Source organism: Podarcis erhardii (genome assembly GCF_964252035.2).
Source record: "Podarcis erhardii genome assembly, chromosome: 9".
NCBI classification, from domain to species: domain Eukaryota; kingdom Metazoa; phylum Chordata; class Lepidosauria; order Squamata; family Lacertidae; genus Podarcis; species Podarcis erhardii.
Genome location: NC_138512.1, coordinates 4,330,082 through 4,345,890, shown reverse-complemented (window position 1 = coordinate 4,345,890; position 15,809 = coordinate 4,330,082). Strand labels below are relative to the sequence as shown.

Here is a 15,809-nt window from a genome sequence, read left to right as displayed (position 1 = left end):
AAAGCACTCACCCTGTTATTTATAAACCTATAAAGCAGTGTGTGTGTGTGTGTGTGTGTGTGTGTGTGCGTTGTGCATTGCCCTAGGGTTATAAAAAGCATGGCCATTTTTATTTGTGAAAGCTCAAATATCTCCCCTTTTGATACCTCTTTCAGTCCCATCAGGGCAGAAATATCAGAAACATTCAATTAAAAACAACAACTGTACATGCATCTGTTTCCCACCCACAGATCACCTCCCCACCAACCTCTCAAAAAAAGAGATTTGTGAACTGAAAATATAATTTAAGTTGCTGAGAGTGGGGAGATTTTTACACTTCTTCTACAGTCTTTTCTCTCCATATTTTATCTGCTTCCAAAACAGAGCTGGCATATAGCGGTGGCTACAGCTGCAATCCTAACCTTGCTTACCTGGGAGTAAGCCCCATTGAATTCAGTAGGACTTACATCTGAGTAGATGTGGTTAGCATGCTCTGTAACGGAGACTGAGCTGTAAACCAGAAATCTCTGGATTTATTTATTTTTTATTTAAAAATAGTTGTACACCACCTTTATACTGTCTCAAGGCATACACAAAGCAATAACATACAATGCAATGCCATGGCAATTATTAATAGACCAGTGATAGCAAAACAAAGATTCAGCCTCAGTGCCAACTCTCTGAGATTCCACAATATCTAATAATCATATTAATATTAATAATATTTTTTTATTTGTACCCTGCCCAACTGGCTGGGTTTCCCCAGCCACTCTGGGCAGCTTCCAACAAAGATTAAATGAGCACCCCTGGCCTTACAGTGCAAAAAAAGAGAGCTTTTAAGCTCTCCACCTTGCTTGGGGGACAAGGCTTGTTTGGTTCACGGGTTCTAGGAGTACTAGAATTTTCTCTATCTCTCACTCACCCACTAGCTGTGGGGAGGCTCCAGGTGGAACCCCTGGAACTGAACCCCTGTGTAAGATGAGACTGTACTGTATGAAGAAATGTTGTTGCTTGTTCTTCTACTGTTGAACCCTGAAGCAAAAGGATCATAAAAGAGACTCAGAGGAGAGACTGGAGAGTCTTCTGATCTTGAGAACAGGCTGGAATGGTTGCAGACAGCTCCTTCAAATAAATATGTCACAAACCATTTAAAGCTTTAAAGAGCCATAAACATTAATATGGGATTGGAAATGCACCAGCAACCCAGAAGGAAGAATACAAAGAAAAGCTGGTAAAACTACTTCTGGCACCAGGAACACGAACTGGGATGTAGTTGCTTCAGGCATATGGCTCCAGCCCAGCTCCAAATATACTGGGGGGGGGGGGTTCCCCCCACTTGCAAATGTTCACCTCTTGTCCCATATTCTGTGGTGCTACTGACATTTGATCTCCCACAGCCAGCAGCAAGTAGATGAGACAGTTGAGATAGCAACAGTGATATTTATTTTTACATTTCTATATCATTTAATGCCAAACTATGCTTCTAAGCAGTTTACAAGGATAACTACCAACAACACAAACGTTAAACTATAAACAGCCATAATTAAAATACAAAATAAACCAATTGCATTCAAGCAAGACAACAATTAAAAGAGGAGATCTATTAAGTGTAGCAGTATAGTAACTATTTGTTTGAATGTTCTAAGGACTGCATTATGAGATAGAGAGGTGAACATGCCCCTCCTAAAAAAAAAACCCCAGGTTGAGGGGGACCACTGAACTAGCCATTTGTGAAAAGCACCTTCTCCCTCATCAATTTAGTTACATCAGTTGTTGCCCCAAATATATCCACATACCGTATTTTTCCATGTATAAGACAATATATTTTCCCTTGAAATAATAGGCAAAACTTTTGTTGTGGTCCAAAAAAAAAAAAAAAAAAAAAGGCATCGTCTTATACATGGGGGCATGTTATACATGGAAAAATATGGTAGTTTCCACTAATAACTGCTCTTATTTCTCAGACTTTGGAATGAAGCAGAGAACAAATTCATGGTGACAGTTTGCTAACCTGCAGCTCAAGTTTAGGACAGAGTAAAGAAGAAAAAAAGCTGCTGTTTCTCTTCTCTTTCACATCACAATTTCTTAGCATAGATGGTATAAATAAATACTCTTCAGAGCACTCATTCTATAATAGACAGCTGCAAGACAATTTTCTCTTTTTGACACATGCCCTGAGCAAAGATGTTCAGGAAATGAAGGTAGGGCTGCTGCCGTGATGTATAACATCATTGTTTTGACCTCAAGATAAAAAGAGAAGAGATAACAAAGGCTTGCCACTCAACAGGATACACAAACACAGAGAGCCACAGCATTCTGGATTTTATGCAAGAAGCTTTGAGAAAGAAAGGAAAAAATCTTTTGTCAATATCACTTTATACTTCAATAAGTCCCATTCAACAACCCTGGATATTAAAATCAGTCATTTTAATGGGAAAACAAACACACTATTTCTCAAGTGCATGTACTTCTGAGTCATTACCAACATGAATGCTTTGGAAGATGCCCTATTCGTTATTGTGGGAAGATGAGTTGGTTTTCAATGTCAAATCTCTCTAAAGCCTCTTTACATATAGGACAATTCATCTTGTATTATATAAAATTCCACCTGGGATGTCTGCTAGGTTGTCACCCATTTTAAACTGGGTTCCCACCCACATATACTGTGTCACAAAATGTAGAAGACTATTGCTCTGGAGTGGAGGTGGCATTAAGAAGGCTGCTGATATACATTTGTTGTTGCTGGCATATGCCCACCTCAGAAGACAACAGAGGTGTGCGCCTTGAAAAGGAATATTAAACAAGAGGCCAAGAATACCACAGTTCAGACAATTATTCATAGCTGTTAGGTCTTTTTTTCCAATACACTGCATGAAATTGAATTACATCTGCAAGAAAGGCCTTAAACCTAGGGCTCAAATCTTAATTTCAAATATATGTATGTATATGTATATGTGTGTGTATGACTATTTCTATAATGCATAAAAAATATCTCTCTAATTGGTGTACATAAAATATGAACTCCACCCTTGAGTTGGATTTAATATTTTCATGTTGCTTTTCCAGTGACAAAGCTGAGTTCAATGCAGCTCACAGCAATAATGGAGCATTAAAAATTAGCGAACATTTCCATTCACATAATTGTATCAGAAAACACAGCAGCTTTCAGACAAAATAGCCATGATCAAAATGGATTCTCCCAACCCAACTCCAGGAGTGGCAGAAAAAACTACACTCATTTAATTTCTCACACAAAAAGCCAAGAATAAGCCCCAAATACCTGCACCTCGCCTCCTCAGAAGGGGGGGGGGGAGAATCCCCAACATAGAATCATATTACATCACCAACCAAGTACGCCACATAATCCCGTATATCCCGTATATGTCAGGAGTGCTCTGATGGTGTTTCCTGCTTGGCAGGGGGTTGGACTCGATGGCCCTTGTGGTCTCTTCCAACTCTATGATTCTATGATTCTATGATTCTATCCTAAAAAACGTGACAAAACAATGGGTCCACTTAGAGAGAGACACCATTGAAAACATCCCTACAACAGCATACCCATTTCTCCAATACAAACGAAAGAAAATCCCCACAACACTGAACAGGTTCACACAGGTAAAAGTAGGCAAACTATCCACATCCCACTATTCCGACACACAGCACAAAACCTCCAGATAAAAACCTGGCAAGCCAAAGGCCTACATTGTCTAAAAGACTTCTACAAAAACAGCAAGCCCATACCAACACAAGAAATACAAAACAAGCTAGGGGACACCCAAATACCTTGGCTAACACACCATCAACTACATGCCTTCTTAAACAATCCAGTAGTAAAATCAGCAGCCGCTAGGCACTTGACCACCTTCGAAAACCTTGTACTGACAGCAGAGGGACATGGCAAGGGAATGGTATCCACAATACACAAAATACTGCTCCAAAATTCCACAACCCCCTTGACGCAATCAAAGAACAATGGGAACATGAAATAGGCTATGAAATTAACCCCACCGAATGGACTAGAGGGGACGCGGGTGGCGCTGTGGGTAAAACCTCAGTGCCTAGGACTTGCCAATCGTATGGTCGGCGGTTCGAATCCCTGCGGCGGGGTGAGCTCCCGTCTTTCGGTCCCAGCTCCTGCCCACCTAGCAGTTCGAAAGCACTCTTAAGTGCAAGTAGATAAATAGGTACCGCTTTATAGCGGGAAGGTAAATGGCGTTTCCGTGTGCTGTGCTGGTGCTGGCTTGCCAGAGCAGCTTCGTCACGCTGGCCACGTGACCCGGAAGTGTCTCCGGACAGCACTGGCCCCCGGCCTCTTAAGTGAGATGGGCGCACAACCCTAGAGTCGGACACGACTGGCCCGTACGGGCAGGGGTACCTTTACCTTTACCTAATGGACTAGAATATTATCTAAACCTCCCTTTAGTATCAGCCAAAATAAGGGAACTCACTCTGAAACTCACCTACAGGTGATACTTAACACCAAAGAAACTGGCGCTGATATGCCCAGGAACCTCACCAAGATGCTGGAGAGGCTGCATCTCCACAGGCACATACCTCCACATGTTGTGGGGGTGCCCTAAAATCCAACCCTTCTGGACAGCAGTCCTACAAGAGATATGCAAAATAACTAAACAGGTATTAGAGCTCACCCCAGAACTGACTCTACTGAACATCTTTCAAGATCGTAATGACCACTCACATTATACAGAGCTTATAACCCACCTGCTCTCAGCAGCCAGAAGCCTCATAGCCAGACACTGGAAAGACCCATCAGGAATAAACATGGGCCAATGGTATCAACTTGTATGGGAAATGGCCTTACTAGAAAGCTAACCAACAAACTGAAACTGACACGGGGACAAATAGAAAAGGACTCCTTCACCCCAGTATGGCTGCCCTTTATCACATACACAGCCAGACAAGACAACAAGAAGAATCCACTGACAGCATATGAATCCATCCGGCTTAAGTGGCCCAACAAGCTCTCCCCATCTCACAAATGCAAACAAACCCCACTGCAGCCAGCCACAGACAACCAACCACATCCTGCCCCCCAATACCTCTCACTATTAAGGAAATGTAATAAACGAATAGAAAGAGAACCTACCCAGTTGACGCCGATCCAAAATCCCACACGTACATCATGCTAAAGAATATAAGCCTCACAACACCACCCCTCCTCTCCCCCCTCTTCTTGCCCAACCTTATACTGTACTCAACACTAATGTCTCACAGCAAATGTAACTGATTTATAAGAAAGACTGTACAACCTGGAAAAAAGACACAAGGCGTGTACTTTTGTAAACCAAGAAAATCTTTCATAAAAATAAATTAAAAAGAAAAAAGAAAACACAGTAGCATATCAATAAAGTAAAAACAAACAATTCTGTAAATAATGGGTGCAATATCGTGCAAATCTATACTAATTCATGAAAAATATATGAGAAATGGCTGCTGAGCACCAGACTAGCACCAGCTGACACAACTCCTCTGGGGAGAGGCCTTCTCACTGACGGCTCTGCCACACTTCCCCTTGTCCTGAACCTGGAAAGCAGGAGCCCAAGAACTTTTCTGCTGCCCAGTGCTTAGAATCATAGAATCATAGAATCATAGAATCCTAGAGTTGGAAGAGACCACAAGGGCCATCGAGTCCAACCCCCTGCCAAGCAGGAAACACCATCAGAGCACTCCTGACATATGGTTGTCAAGCCTCTGCTTAAAGACCTCCAAAGAAGGAGACTCCACCACACTCCTTGGCAGCAAATTCCACTGTCGAACAGCTCTTACTGTCAGGAAGTTCTTCCTAATGTTTAGGTGGAATCTTCTTTCTTGTAGTTTGGAACCATTGCTCCGTGTCCGCTTCTCTGGAGCAGCAGAAAACAACCTTTCTCCGTCCTCTATGTGACATCCTTTTATATATTTGAACATGGCTATCATATCACCCCTTAACCTCCTCTTCTCCAGGCTAAACATGCCCAGCTCCCTTAGCCGTTCCTCATAAGGCATCGTTTCCAGGCCTTTGACCATTTTGGTTGCCCTCCTCTGGACACGTTCCAGTTTGTCCGTGTCCTTCTTGAACTGTGGTGCCCAGAACTGGACACAGTACTCCAGGTGAGGTCTGACCAGAGCAGAATACAGTGGCACTATTACTTCCCTTGATCCCTAGATGCTATACTCCTATTGATGCAGCCCAGAATTGCACTAGCTTTTTTAGCTGCCGCGTCACACTGTTAGCTCCTGTCAAGTTTGTGGTCAACCAAGACTCCTAGATCCTTTTCACATGTACTGCTCTCAAGCCAGGTGTCACCCATCTTGTATTTGTGCCTCTCATTTTTTTTGCCCAAGTGCAATACTTTACATTTCTCCCTGTTAAAATTCATCTTGTTTGTTTTGGCCCAGTTCTCTAATCTGTCAAGGTCGTTTTGAAGTGTGATCCTGTCTTCTGGGGTGTTAGCCACCCCTCCCAGTTTGGTGTCATCTGCAAATTTGATCAGGATGCCCTTGAGTCCATCATCCAAGTCGTTGATAAAGATGTTGAATAAGACCGGGCCCAAGACAGAACCCTGTGGCACCCCACTAGTCACTCTTCTCCAGGATGAAGAGGAACCATTGATGAGCACCCTTTGGGTTTGGTCAGTCAGCCAGTTACAAATCCACTGAGTGGTAGCATAGTCAAGTCCGCATTTTACCAGCTTCTTTACAAGAATATCATGGGGCACCTTGTCAAATGCCTTGCTGAAATCAAGGTAGGCTACATCCACTGTGTTCCCTTCATCTACCAGGCTTGTAATTCTGTCAAAAAACGAGATCAGGTTAGTCTGACATGACTTATTTTTCAGAAATCCATGCTGACTATTGGTGATCACAGCATTCCTTTCTAGGTGCTCACAGACTGTTTGCTTAATGATCTGCTCCAGAAGCACTGCTTCCTAGGCAGTGCTTTGTTTCTCATGTTGCTTCCCCCAGGAAAACCCGCTCTTTACAATTGAACAAACGTCAATCTGCAGGGGGGGAAAGCAATTGATGTTGGTTCTGATTCCCAAAGGAAAGAGGCGGAACAAGCAGAGGTGTGGGCAAGTCCTGAGTGCAACAGAGCAATCCCAAGCAGTAGCAACATTCCCCGCAAGGGAGGCAGGGCTGGTCTCACTCAGCATCCTGCAAACAAGAGCATAGTCCCCAGGAGCAACAGCTTTTACCTTTTTAGCCACAAAGTCTGCACCTCATTATTTTTTTAAAAAAAGTTTGTTTGTTTATTATTATTTGTAACATTCTGAAATACTTTTAATGAGCTTCAACATAGATTTGCCTTCATTTTTTTTTTTAAAAAAAATCTTGATATGGTGAAAAGGAGCTGCAGCTATATAAAGGGTTGTCACCTTGAAATATACTTTAAAAGTAAACTCAATTTCTACCTGTAATCTACAGTTCAAGTGACCCCAAGTGCAGTGTAACTGACATGATTAAATTCACATCAATGGGATACAATCGGCTCATTTCCAAGTATTTCACCCTAGCTGTTTTGTTTGTTTGGCTGCACACAAGGAGTTCAAGCCCCATTCAGAAATATTAATGACATTTTGCTTGGAATGAACTGTGAAGTGAATACTCCTCTCTAAGAAACTGGAAGGGAAGGCGTTCGTAAGAAGTTATGACTAGCAGTTTCTAAAGAGAGTAGAATTTCTGCACATTCCAAGTTCACCTTATAACCACACCTTTCTTTGCGCATAACACAGTGCAATCTGTGCATGTCTACCCAGAATAAAGACACACTAAGTTCAGTGGAGCTTACTCCAGTGTATAGGATTGCAGGCTAAACTAACTTGATTAATTTTTGTTTGAAACTGTCGTACCCTTTTATGAAGTCATCTGAAAATGAAAAGAGTGCAATTTAGACCAGCATGGCAAAGTAAAATATCACTACCTTCTTCGATATTAGGTGAACATATCTACTCTAATTATAGTCTCAAACTTCCATAATAAGTATTCCAAATAAAATAAACTAGGAAAATCTAGATCTCAATGTCATGGAACTCAATAGTAGATATTTGGGAACAAAAGACTGACATCCTACTTGGAAGGTCTATGCCGTGGGGGAAACTATGCTAAACCCTCATATCAAACACTTTGTGGTGGTTTCCTTTTACAATCAAGCAGTATATAAATTTTATGAAATAAATAAAATAAACACCAGACACGTAAATACTTGCAGAACATCACGATCTAGTCCCACGCCCATGGAGAAGACATAGCAGACTGCAATTGGGACAGAACGTGGCGTCAGTCTGTGGAATGGAAGGTTAAGGATCCATGCTTGAAACAGGCAAACAGCATATAAGAAGCAACCGTTTTCCTCAAAGCTCTACACTGTTGCAAACTGATATGAGGTTTGCTTTTTATTCTCTGCAACAAGCAAAATAAGGATATAAAATTATAGATAATTGTAGATAACAAAATATGAAGCAAGTCTGCTTGAAGCAGCTATTGTTTGAATTTACACAACTGCTGCTCTTTGGCACTCATAAAAATACATCATTTGTAGATAATTTACTATGGGCTTTCTAGTGGTAGTGATAAAAGGGACCATATAATTGCCTGTGAATTCTCTTACAAAGGTTTTGAAATCCCTCAGTCCTTGGGCTGAGGGGACCCAGTGTTGCCAGTGATATACTTACAGCACGTGGGATGTTCACAGACTCTTAAAACCCTATTATTATATGACATTAAGCTGGCATTCTCACCTTTGCAAGTGCCTCAGTAAATTACACCCTTTATTTCCCCACAAGTAACTACAGTGCTTTATCCCATTTTATCTTTGAAACAAGCCTGGGAGGCCAATTAAACTGAATTACTGGCCCAGGTTTTATGGTTTAAGTGAAGATTTTGAATGCAGGTAACTCCAGTCCAAGTGTGGATTCACTGCAACCCACTAACTTTCTGAAAACCGTATTAACTGCAATACAACTTGTTATCTTAACTTAGTGCTGGTATTAAGCCGTGTAAAAGGCCTGCATAACGTATAACCCATCAGAATGATCACAGCCACATATGTCACCTTCCAGAGCATTCATAGGCCTTTAGTTTCGCTGCCTGCCTGAAAACTGCAACATTAAAGGTATCATCAAGAACCAGACAGACTGAAAATACAGTGGTACCTTGGTTCTCAAACGCCTTGGTTCCCAAACACCAAAAACCCAGAAGTAAGGGTTCCGGTTTCCAAACATTTTTCAGAAGCCGAATGTCCAATGCAGTTGTTAGTTGTTGTTTCCGGGGCACCTGCACAAATCAGAAGCTGCACCTTGGTTTTCAAACATTTCAGAAGTCAAACGGACTTCCGGAATGGATTAAGTTTGGCGCTTTTGTTTTTGCTATTGATTTTGCATTTTTGTTTTTGAGACTTTTTCAGTTAATTTATTTTTGTGACTGTGTGGAACCCATTTCAGCTACTGATGGATTGATTGTCTAACTGCGGAAATGGATAAAAGCCCCCCATCCAAACAATGACTATCATCAGTGCAGGTAAGAAAAAAAAATACTTTTAATTTTTATCATCTACAATACTGTCTTATTTATTTTATAGTACAGTACGTTGCTTATTGCTTTCATTTTATGGCTCAATGGTCTCATTAGATAGTAAAAATCATGTTAAATTGCTGTTTTAGGGGTTGGTTTTAAAAGTCTGGAACGGATTAATCCATTTTAAATTCCTTTCTATGGGAAAGTGCGCCTTAGTTTTGGAACACTTTGGCTTTGGAACGGACTTCCGGAACGGATTAAGTTTGAGAACCAAGGTACCACTGTACATATCTGATTGGTTGGGCTGTGTAAAGTTTTGTGGGTCAAACGTGTGCAGGCATTTGTAAAAGCCATCAGTTTATGGTTTGAGTACTGGTAGAGAAGAGATTTTATTAAGTTCACAGTAAAATAATGGATATACCTAACCTGAAACATTCTGAATTTTCCAACGCTGTTCTGCAACAAAGTAATGTGCACAAAAATGTATATACTAGTGTGCATTGTTGATATAAATGCATATGTTAGTGAAAATAGCATACAGGAATACATTGTATTAGAGAAGGTAAAGGCAAAGGTAAAGGACCCCTGACAGTTAAGTCCAGTCGCAAACGACTCTGGGGTTGTGGCACTTATCCCGCTTTACTGGCCGAGGGAGCCGGTGTTCGTCGACAGACAGTTTTTATGGGTCATGTGGCCAAAATGACTAAGCCGCTTCTGGCGAAACCAGAGCAGCGCATGGAAACACCGTTTATCTTCCTGCCGGAGCGGTACCTATTTATCTACTTGCACTGGCGTGCTTTCGAACTGCTAGGGTTTTTTTTTGGGGGGGGGTTTAAAAAGATATTTATTCAAAGTTTCCAGAATGTATAAATACAATAAAGAACAAAGAAAAAATACAACAGAAAAAAGATAAGAAAAAATAAAATACACATCCCTTATTACATCTTTTCATTTGCCTGTTTCTTGGACCTCCTCACACCTCCCTTTTTGTATTCTAACTTAATTCGTTGTTTCAGCAAATTCTTCCCATATTTCTCAATTTTTATTCAAATAATTTATCTTAACAACCTATCTCATTAATTAATTCAACATATCCTTTCCATCTTTTACCATATTCTGTTATTCAATTAACTTAATTTATTTAACCTTATCTTACCTTAAAAACCTTAAGATTCAAAGTTTAAACCATATTTAAACATAACTCCTTAAATCCTTTCTACTAAAGCCAATTAGTTCCTTTCCAACATTTTCCCTGATATTTCATTAATATTACACTAATTCCATAAGTGGGGGTGGGGAAAAGAATTTTTTCCCTAATTATTATCTAACGTCCCTTCTTCCTGGTTTCGGGTTATGTCAGTCCTTTCTATACATTCCATCCAGTCCATCAATCTGGTGATCTTATATCCGAGGCCCTTAAGTCTCTTCTATGCCCCTTCTGCGGATTTTCTTGTTCTTGTTTGTAGTTGCACTCTTCCTTGTCTTTTGTTGGTTTCTTTCTTAATTTCTTCCCTTTCTCCTTGGGGAGTGGGTCTCTGAGGGATTCCAATCTCCATTTTCCTTCCTCGAGCCAGCCCATTCCCCACAGTCCCACTCCCTGTCATCATCGTTGTCCAAAAGGTAATTGTCAACATGTTTCATAGTCCCACCAGAGTTAAGAGCTTCCTTAACTCCAAACACTTCCAGGTACACTCCAAGTTCAATCTTCCAATACAGCAACTTTTGCTCCTGCAGGACTTTGGATCTCTCCATTTGTGTTGCTTGGGGTGCGATCACAACCTCTTCCATCTTCCTCTGCCCTTGCACTTGCCCAATCAAACCAATTTCCTGAGTTAGTCGCTGTATAATTTCTTTATCTTTGTTTCCTGTTAATTCATATTCACTGGCTACGGCAGTCATCAAGTCCAACTTCTCATTCATCAAATTCATCCTCTCGTGCAACTGCTCCAGCAAAGCATTTGTCTTGTCAAGGGCAGACACCAAAATTTCCTCCCAACACATTTCTATTCAAGGTCAAGCGGCTGGTCCCACGATCCCAATCTCGCAGCTGTAACGTCTCCAAATAAACTGCAGCAACAGTCTGACAAGCTCCCTCTAGGGGACACAATTTCTGTTTGTATCCATCTTTAAAACGTATCCAACAAAAGAAAATTACTTTCAATTTTCAAATACTTTGTTTCTTTAAAATGCAGAAAGCAGCATTGAAGTTAATTTGTTTCTCTCTCTCTCTCTTTTTTTTTTTTTTTTACTATCTGTCAAAGTGCTCCACTTTCAATCAACAGTTTCTGTCCTGACACCCCGTTCCCAGGTTTGAGACGATGGAAACTTATATTCCTTTACTCTCACTCCTGCAGGCTTAAACAGTCAAATCCCCCCCCCCTTTTCTCCTGCTTTCCAAGGGGGGTTTATTGGTTGTAAATGCAGGAAGATTCAATCTTTAAAAACAACTTTCCAGGCTCTTAGATTGTAAGGTTTTTGCTTCAGTCTATTTACAAAAAGCGGAAGGCGGACTTCCTGTTTAAACCTTCCCGCCTAATTCAAGAATTTCTTGATCCAATTTTCCGTTTTTACTCATGGGTACTTGTTTAGAGTCCGAATGTCAACAGGAAAAAGTCAGCGCTCTCCGGCGATGGCTATGCGGCTTCCCTCCGCGAAAGTAGCAGTCGATTCGCTGCACCGCACTGCTCACCCCACTTTGCTCCGGAGCCCCAAAAAGGGGTTTCCCCACAACTAGGGGAGGCGCTCTTGGTGCTCTGCCGAACCCCACGTTCCCAGGCTCCTCCGCCTAGCGGGTCCCCACCTTCGCCGCGGCAGGAAGACCCAATTTCCACGGAGCCCGTTCCTCCGATCGGAGGAACTCCGCCATTCGCCGATGGCGCTAACCCCGAAGTCCGAACTGCTAGGTTGACAGGAGCAGGGACTGAGCAACGGGAGCTCCGTCACAGGGATTCGAACTACCGACCTTCTGATCAGCAAACCCAAGAGGCTCAGTGGTTTAGACCACAGCGCCACCCGTATCCCTTGTATGAGGGAAAATTGAGGAGATTTCACCCCTCCCATATCCAAGAATCTCCTGACGAGTCTGCTGATTCTCCAGAGAGGAGGAGCAGGGTGACAAACTGAGCAAGCGTGGAGAACATGGTGTTTTCCTAGGATATGAGAAAGGGTCTTATTGTGTCCTGATCACAGACACGAAAACCATAAGGCTGACCAGGAGTATTGACGACAACCCACAATGGGATAGAGTTGGCATTCTTCAGTGCCATCCCATTTGTGATGATGGTGCAAAAGGGGCAAAGACAGTTAAGAGGGAGGCAAGTTCTGATGTGATTGCTAATCCTGATGCCAATGTAGATCCAGATGATGGCACAGATTATCAGAGCCCAAAAGCCTCAGGTGAGTCTGACGCTGATTCAGACTTAGCAGCTTCATATACTTTAGCTCCTCATTCTCCCAGAGAGGAGGAAGCACCAGAACAAGAGGATCAAAGAGTTTTGCGCAGATCCGAGAGAACAACCAAGGGTGTACCACCGAAAAGGTTTTCTGAAGCGTTCGCTAAGGCTGCGGTCACATGCAACTCTGGTGGGGTTTTTAAACCTAGCATGAAGTGTGCTGAGAGTAGTAGCACAAAACACTTCATTTATTTCCTTACCTGACATTTGAAGGGGCAAACATGTGTTTGAGTACTGAAAGTGGTTTGTTCAAATCTGCCTAATTAGAAATGTCAATTTGTATTTGAGAGGAAGAAATGTGTGTGAAGATTTTTCTAGAAGCTGCTTATTCATTTCTGTGTTCACAATGTGTATTTTGTGTAAACTGCAGATTGAGATTTATGTTTTAACTCTTTTCTAATGGACACAGAGTGGTTGCAGTAACTGTTAAATGGTATTACTAAAGTGTCTTAGATAAAGGGGGAGAGAGATACCTACAGATATGTAAACCAAGGTTGTAAGCAGAGAACAACTTTTGGAGTGTGTGTGTAAATTGCAGTTATATTAAAGATTCTTGAAATGGTCGGATGAAATGGGGGAGGATGAGGAGATTTCACCCCTCCCATATCCAAGAATCTCCTGACGAGTCTGCTGATTCTCCGGAGAGGAGGAGCAGTGTTCTGCTTTCCACTTATTCAGCTCCAGCACCAAGTCAGTCAGTCAGTCAGTCAGTCAGTCAGTCAGTCAGTCAGTGTGTCAGAGAGAGAGAGAGAGACTGAGTGTTAAAGATCGTGTGTAGAGATAAGGTTGCTGCTAAGAGCAGCTGCAGACACTCAGTGCAGCATTCATTTATGCTTAGACTTATTTAGCTCTGTATATAGTTTTGTATTATAGTTGTAGTTATAGAATAAAAGGAGATATTCTACAGAGCTGCTCTCCGAGTTGTTTATACACTGCCAGACTCTGCTATACTCTGCTGTGCGACAACTGTATTGTGGAAGTGAATCCGGTGCTCACAACTCTAAGCTGTGAGTCCACAGCACTTTGACCTGGTGGTCTCTGGAAGTGCTACCCGGCTCGCCTAGCCCAGTCGGGGTTGAAGTGCATGAGTCCAGTTGGTGACACTGGCTCAAGGGCGATGCTGACAAAAATGGCCTGCAAAAAGTCAGAATTAAGAACCAGCTATACAACAACAACTTCTTGCAGATGAGAAAATAGATTCCTGACCATTGTTAAATACTTTGTTCTACAATATGAGCAGTAGTAGCATATTAAGTCACAGATGCCCTGCCTCTCTTGCATTCCACTTCCTTTTTGTGTGATGTAAGGTATCCTCTATATATGTATTTGGTTTGCCCCTTCAGTAATTGTCTTGCTAAATGCACCTACAGTAATGTGTTGTGATGTTATGTGATTACCAACCGTATGGAGCTTGGGAAGGGAAGAACACACAACTCCATGTTATCACAACATAGAAGCAGCATTACTATACTTCTTCTGTTGCAAAAGATGAGATCTCACAGGAGCCAACTCCTAAGGGCTGAGGTCCCTTCAGCCCCCCCCCAAACTATTTGTGGGGACCATGCTCCCCCAAAAGTTGATGGCCATTGCTATTCAAATGGTGTGCATGCGCCACATATTTTGATCAATTGTGCAGGGTGGAGCTTACTTACACACACCCCTCAGTATTTTATTCAAGTTGGCACCCTTGTGAGACCTCAACGTGGAATGTCATTTTCAGGCCTTTGTTGACTCAATAACCTGGTACACTTTCCATGCTTAAAGAAAAGTGCAGTAAGTTTCCCTTCTTCTTTTCATTGAATTCATTTTTTTTAATTAACATTTTGGGAAAAGTACAAACTAGCTACATCTATTTAAAACAACATCAACATTGTATCATGACTTGGTCAGTGAAGCCTCTGACACTCATTGGCTGAGCTGCTGTGATGACCTGAACAAAGGGAGATCTAGGGAACGCAACTGCTGCAGTCACACTGGGCACAGAGCTTCTGAGCCGCCACAACTATGACATCCAGGAGAAGGCAAGGGGGTGGTGGATTTTGGCGTCACATAGTGCACCACTGAAATTTGAGATGCCGCTGACCTGAAAAGTTCACAGAAATTAAAGTGCTCAGGGAATCGAAGATGGCGCCGAGGTAAGACGCTCTTATCGGAGCTCAAAGAGACCTTTTAACTAAATGCTGCCGGCTCTCCTCTCCCCTTTGGATTCTATTTCTTTTTACTATTTCGCTGTGCTTTTGAACATCTCATCTTATCTTATCCTCCTCGGTGCCGGGACTTAATGAAGTTAAAGAATTTTTTTAACGAAGGCTCTCAGACATCCCTTCCTGGGCATTAAGGCACTCCCTCCCAGTTTTTCGTTGACTCCTCGTGACAAACTTATTCCAAGGATCCTAAAGGACTTCTAATGGGCTTTTAACCCTAAAAACTACAAATTCATAAAACCACAAACTTCTCCCACTACCTCTAACTTCGTGGACCCCCAAACATCTCAGTCGCTCTAACAAACTGAGAAGAAGGGGGGGTACTACAAAGGAGTGCTATAACTGGACCCAGTTTTAAACTCTTCCCAGCAACCCAGCCAGGACTGAGTGAGAATTGAACGAAACTGCGACCTGAGAACCTTAGCACTTTATCACTCTACTCAGAAGTCTGATCTCATTGACTTAAGAAAAATCTAGTAATGAGAAGAGCCAAAAGACTCAGGTGTCTTGATACAGAAACTGACACAGAGCCCTCTGGTTTCAAACAGAGTAATCTAGATAATTACCTGCTACCTCAAAAACAGCACGTATCTCCTCCCAAAACCTTCCTCAACTCTTTACATGGAAAGACAATTGAAGAGATATCCCTAGGAATAAATGA

General features: G+C 42.0%; 1 protein-coding gene and 1 long non-coding RNA gene across 2 annotated transcripts in view; both read right to left on the bottom strand.

Moving 5' to 3' along the window:
• LOC309349962 (uncharacterized protein) overlaps positions 1–15,809 on the bottom strand; it is a 236,711-nt gene that overhangs the window by 111,437 nt on the left and 109,465 nt on the right. The window lies entirely within an intron of this gene.
• LOC309349767 lies at positions 1,855–3,892 on the bottom strand. Its single transcript, XR_014160175.1, has 2 exons — positions 3,538–3,892; positions 1,855–2,314 (listed from the first exon to the last, which is right to left on the bottom strand). It is a non-coding gene; the product is annotated as an uncharacterized lncRNA (long non-coding RNA).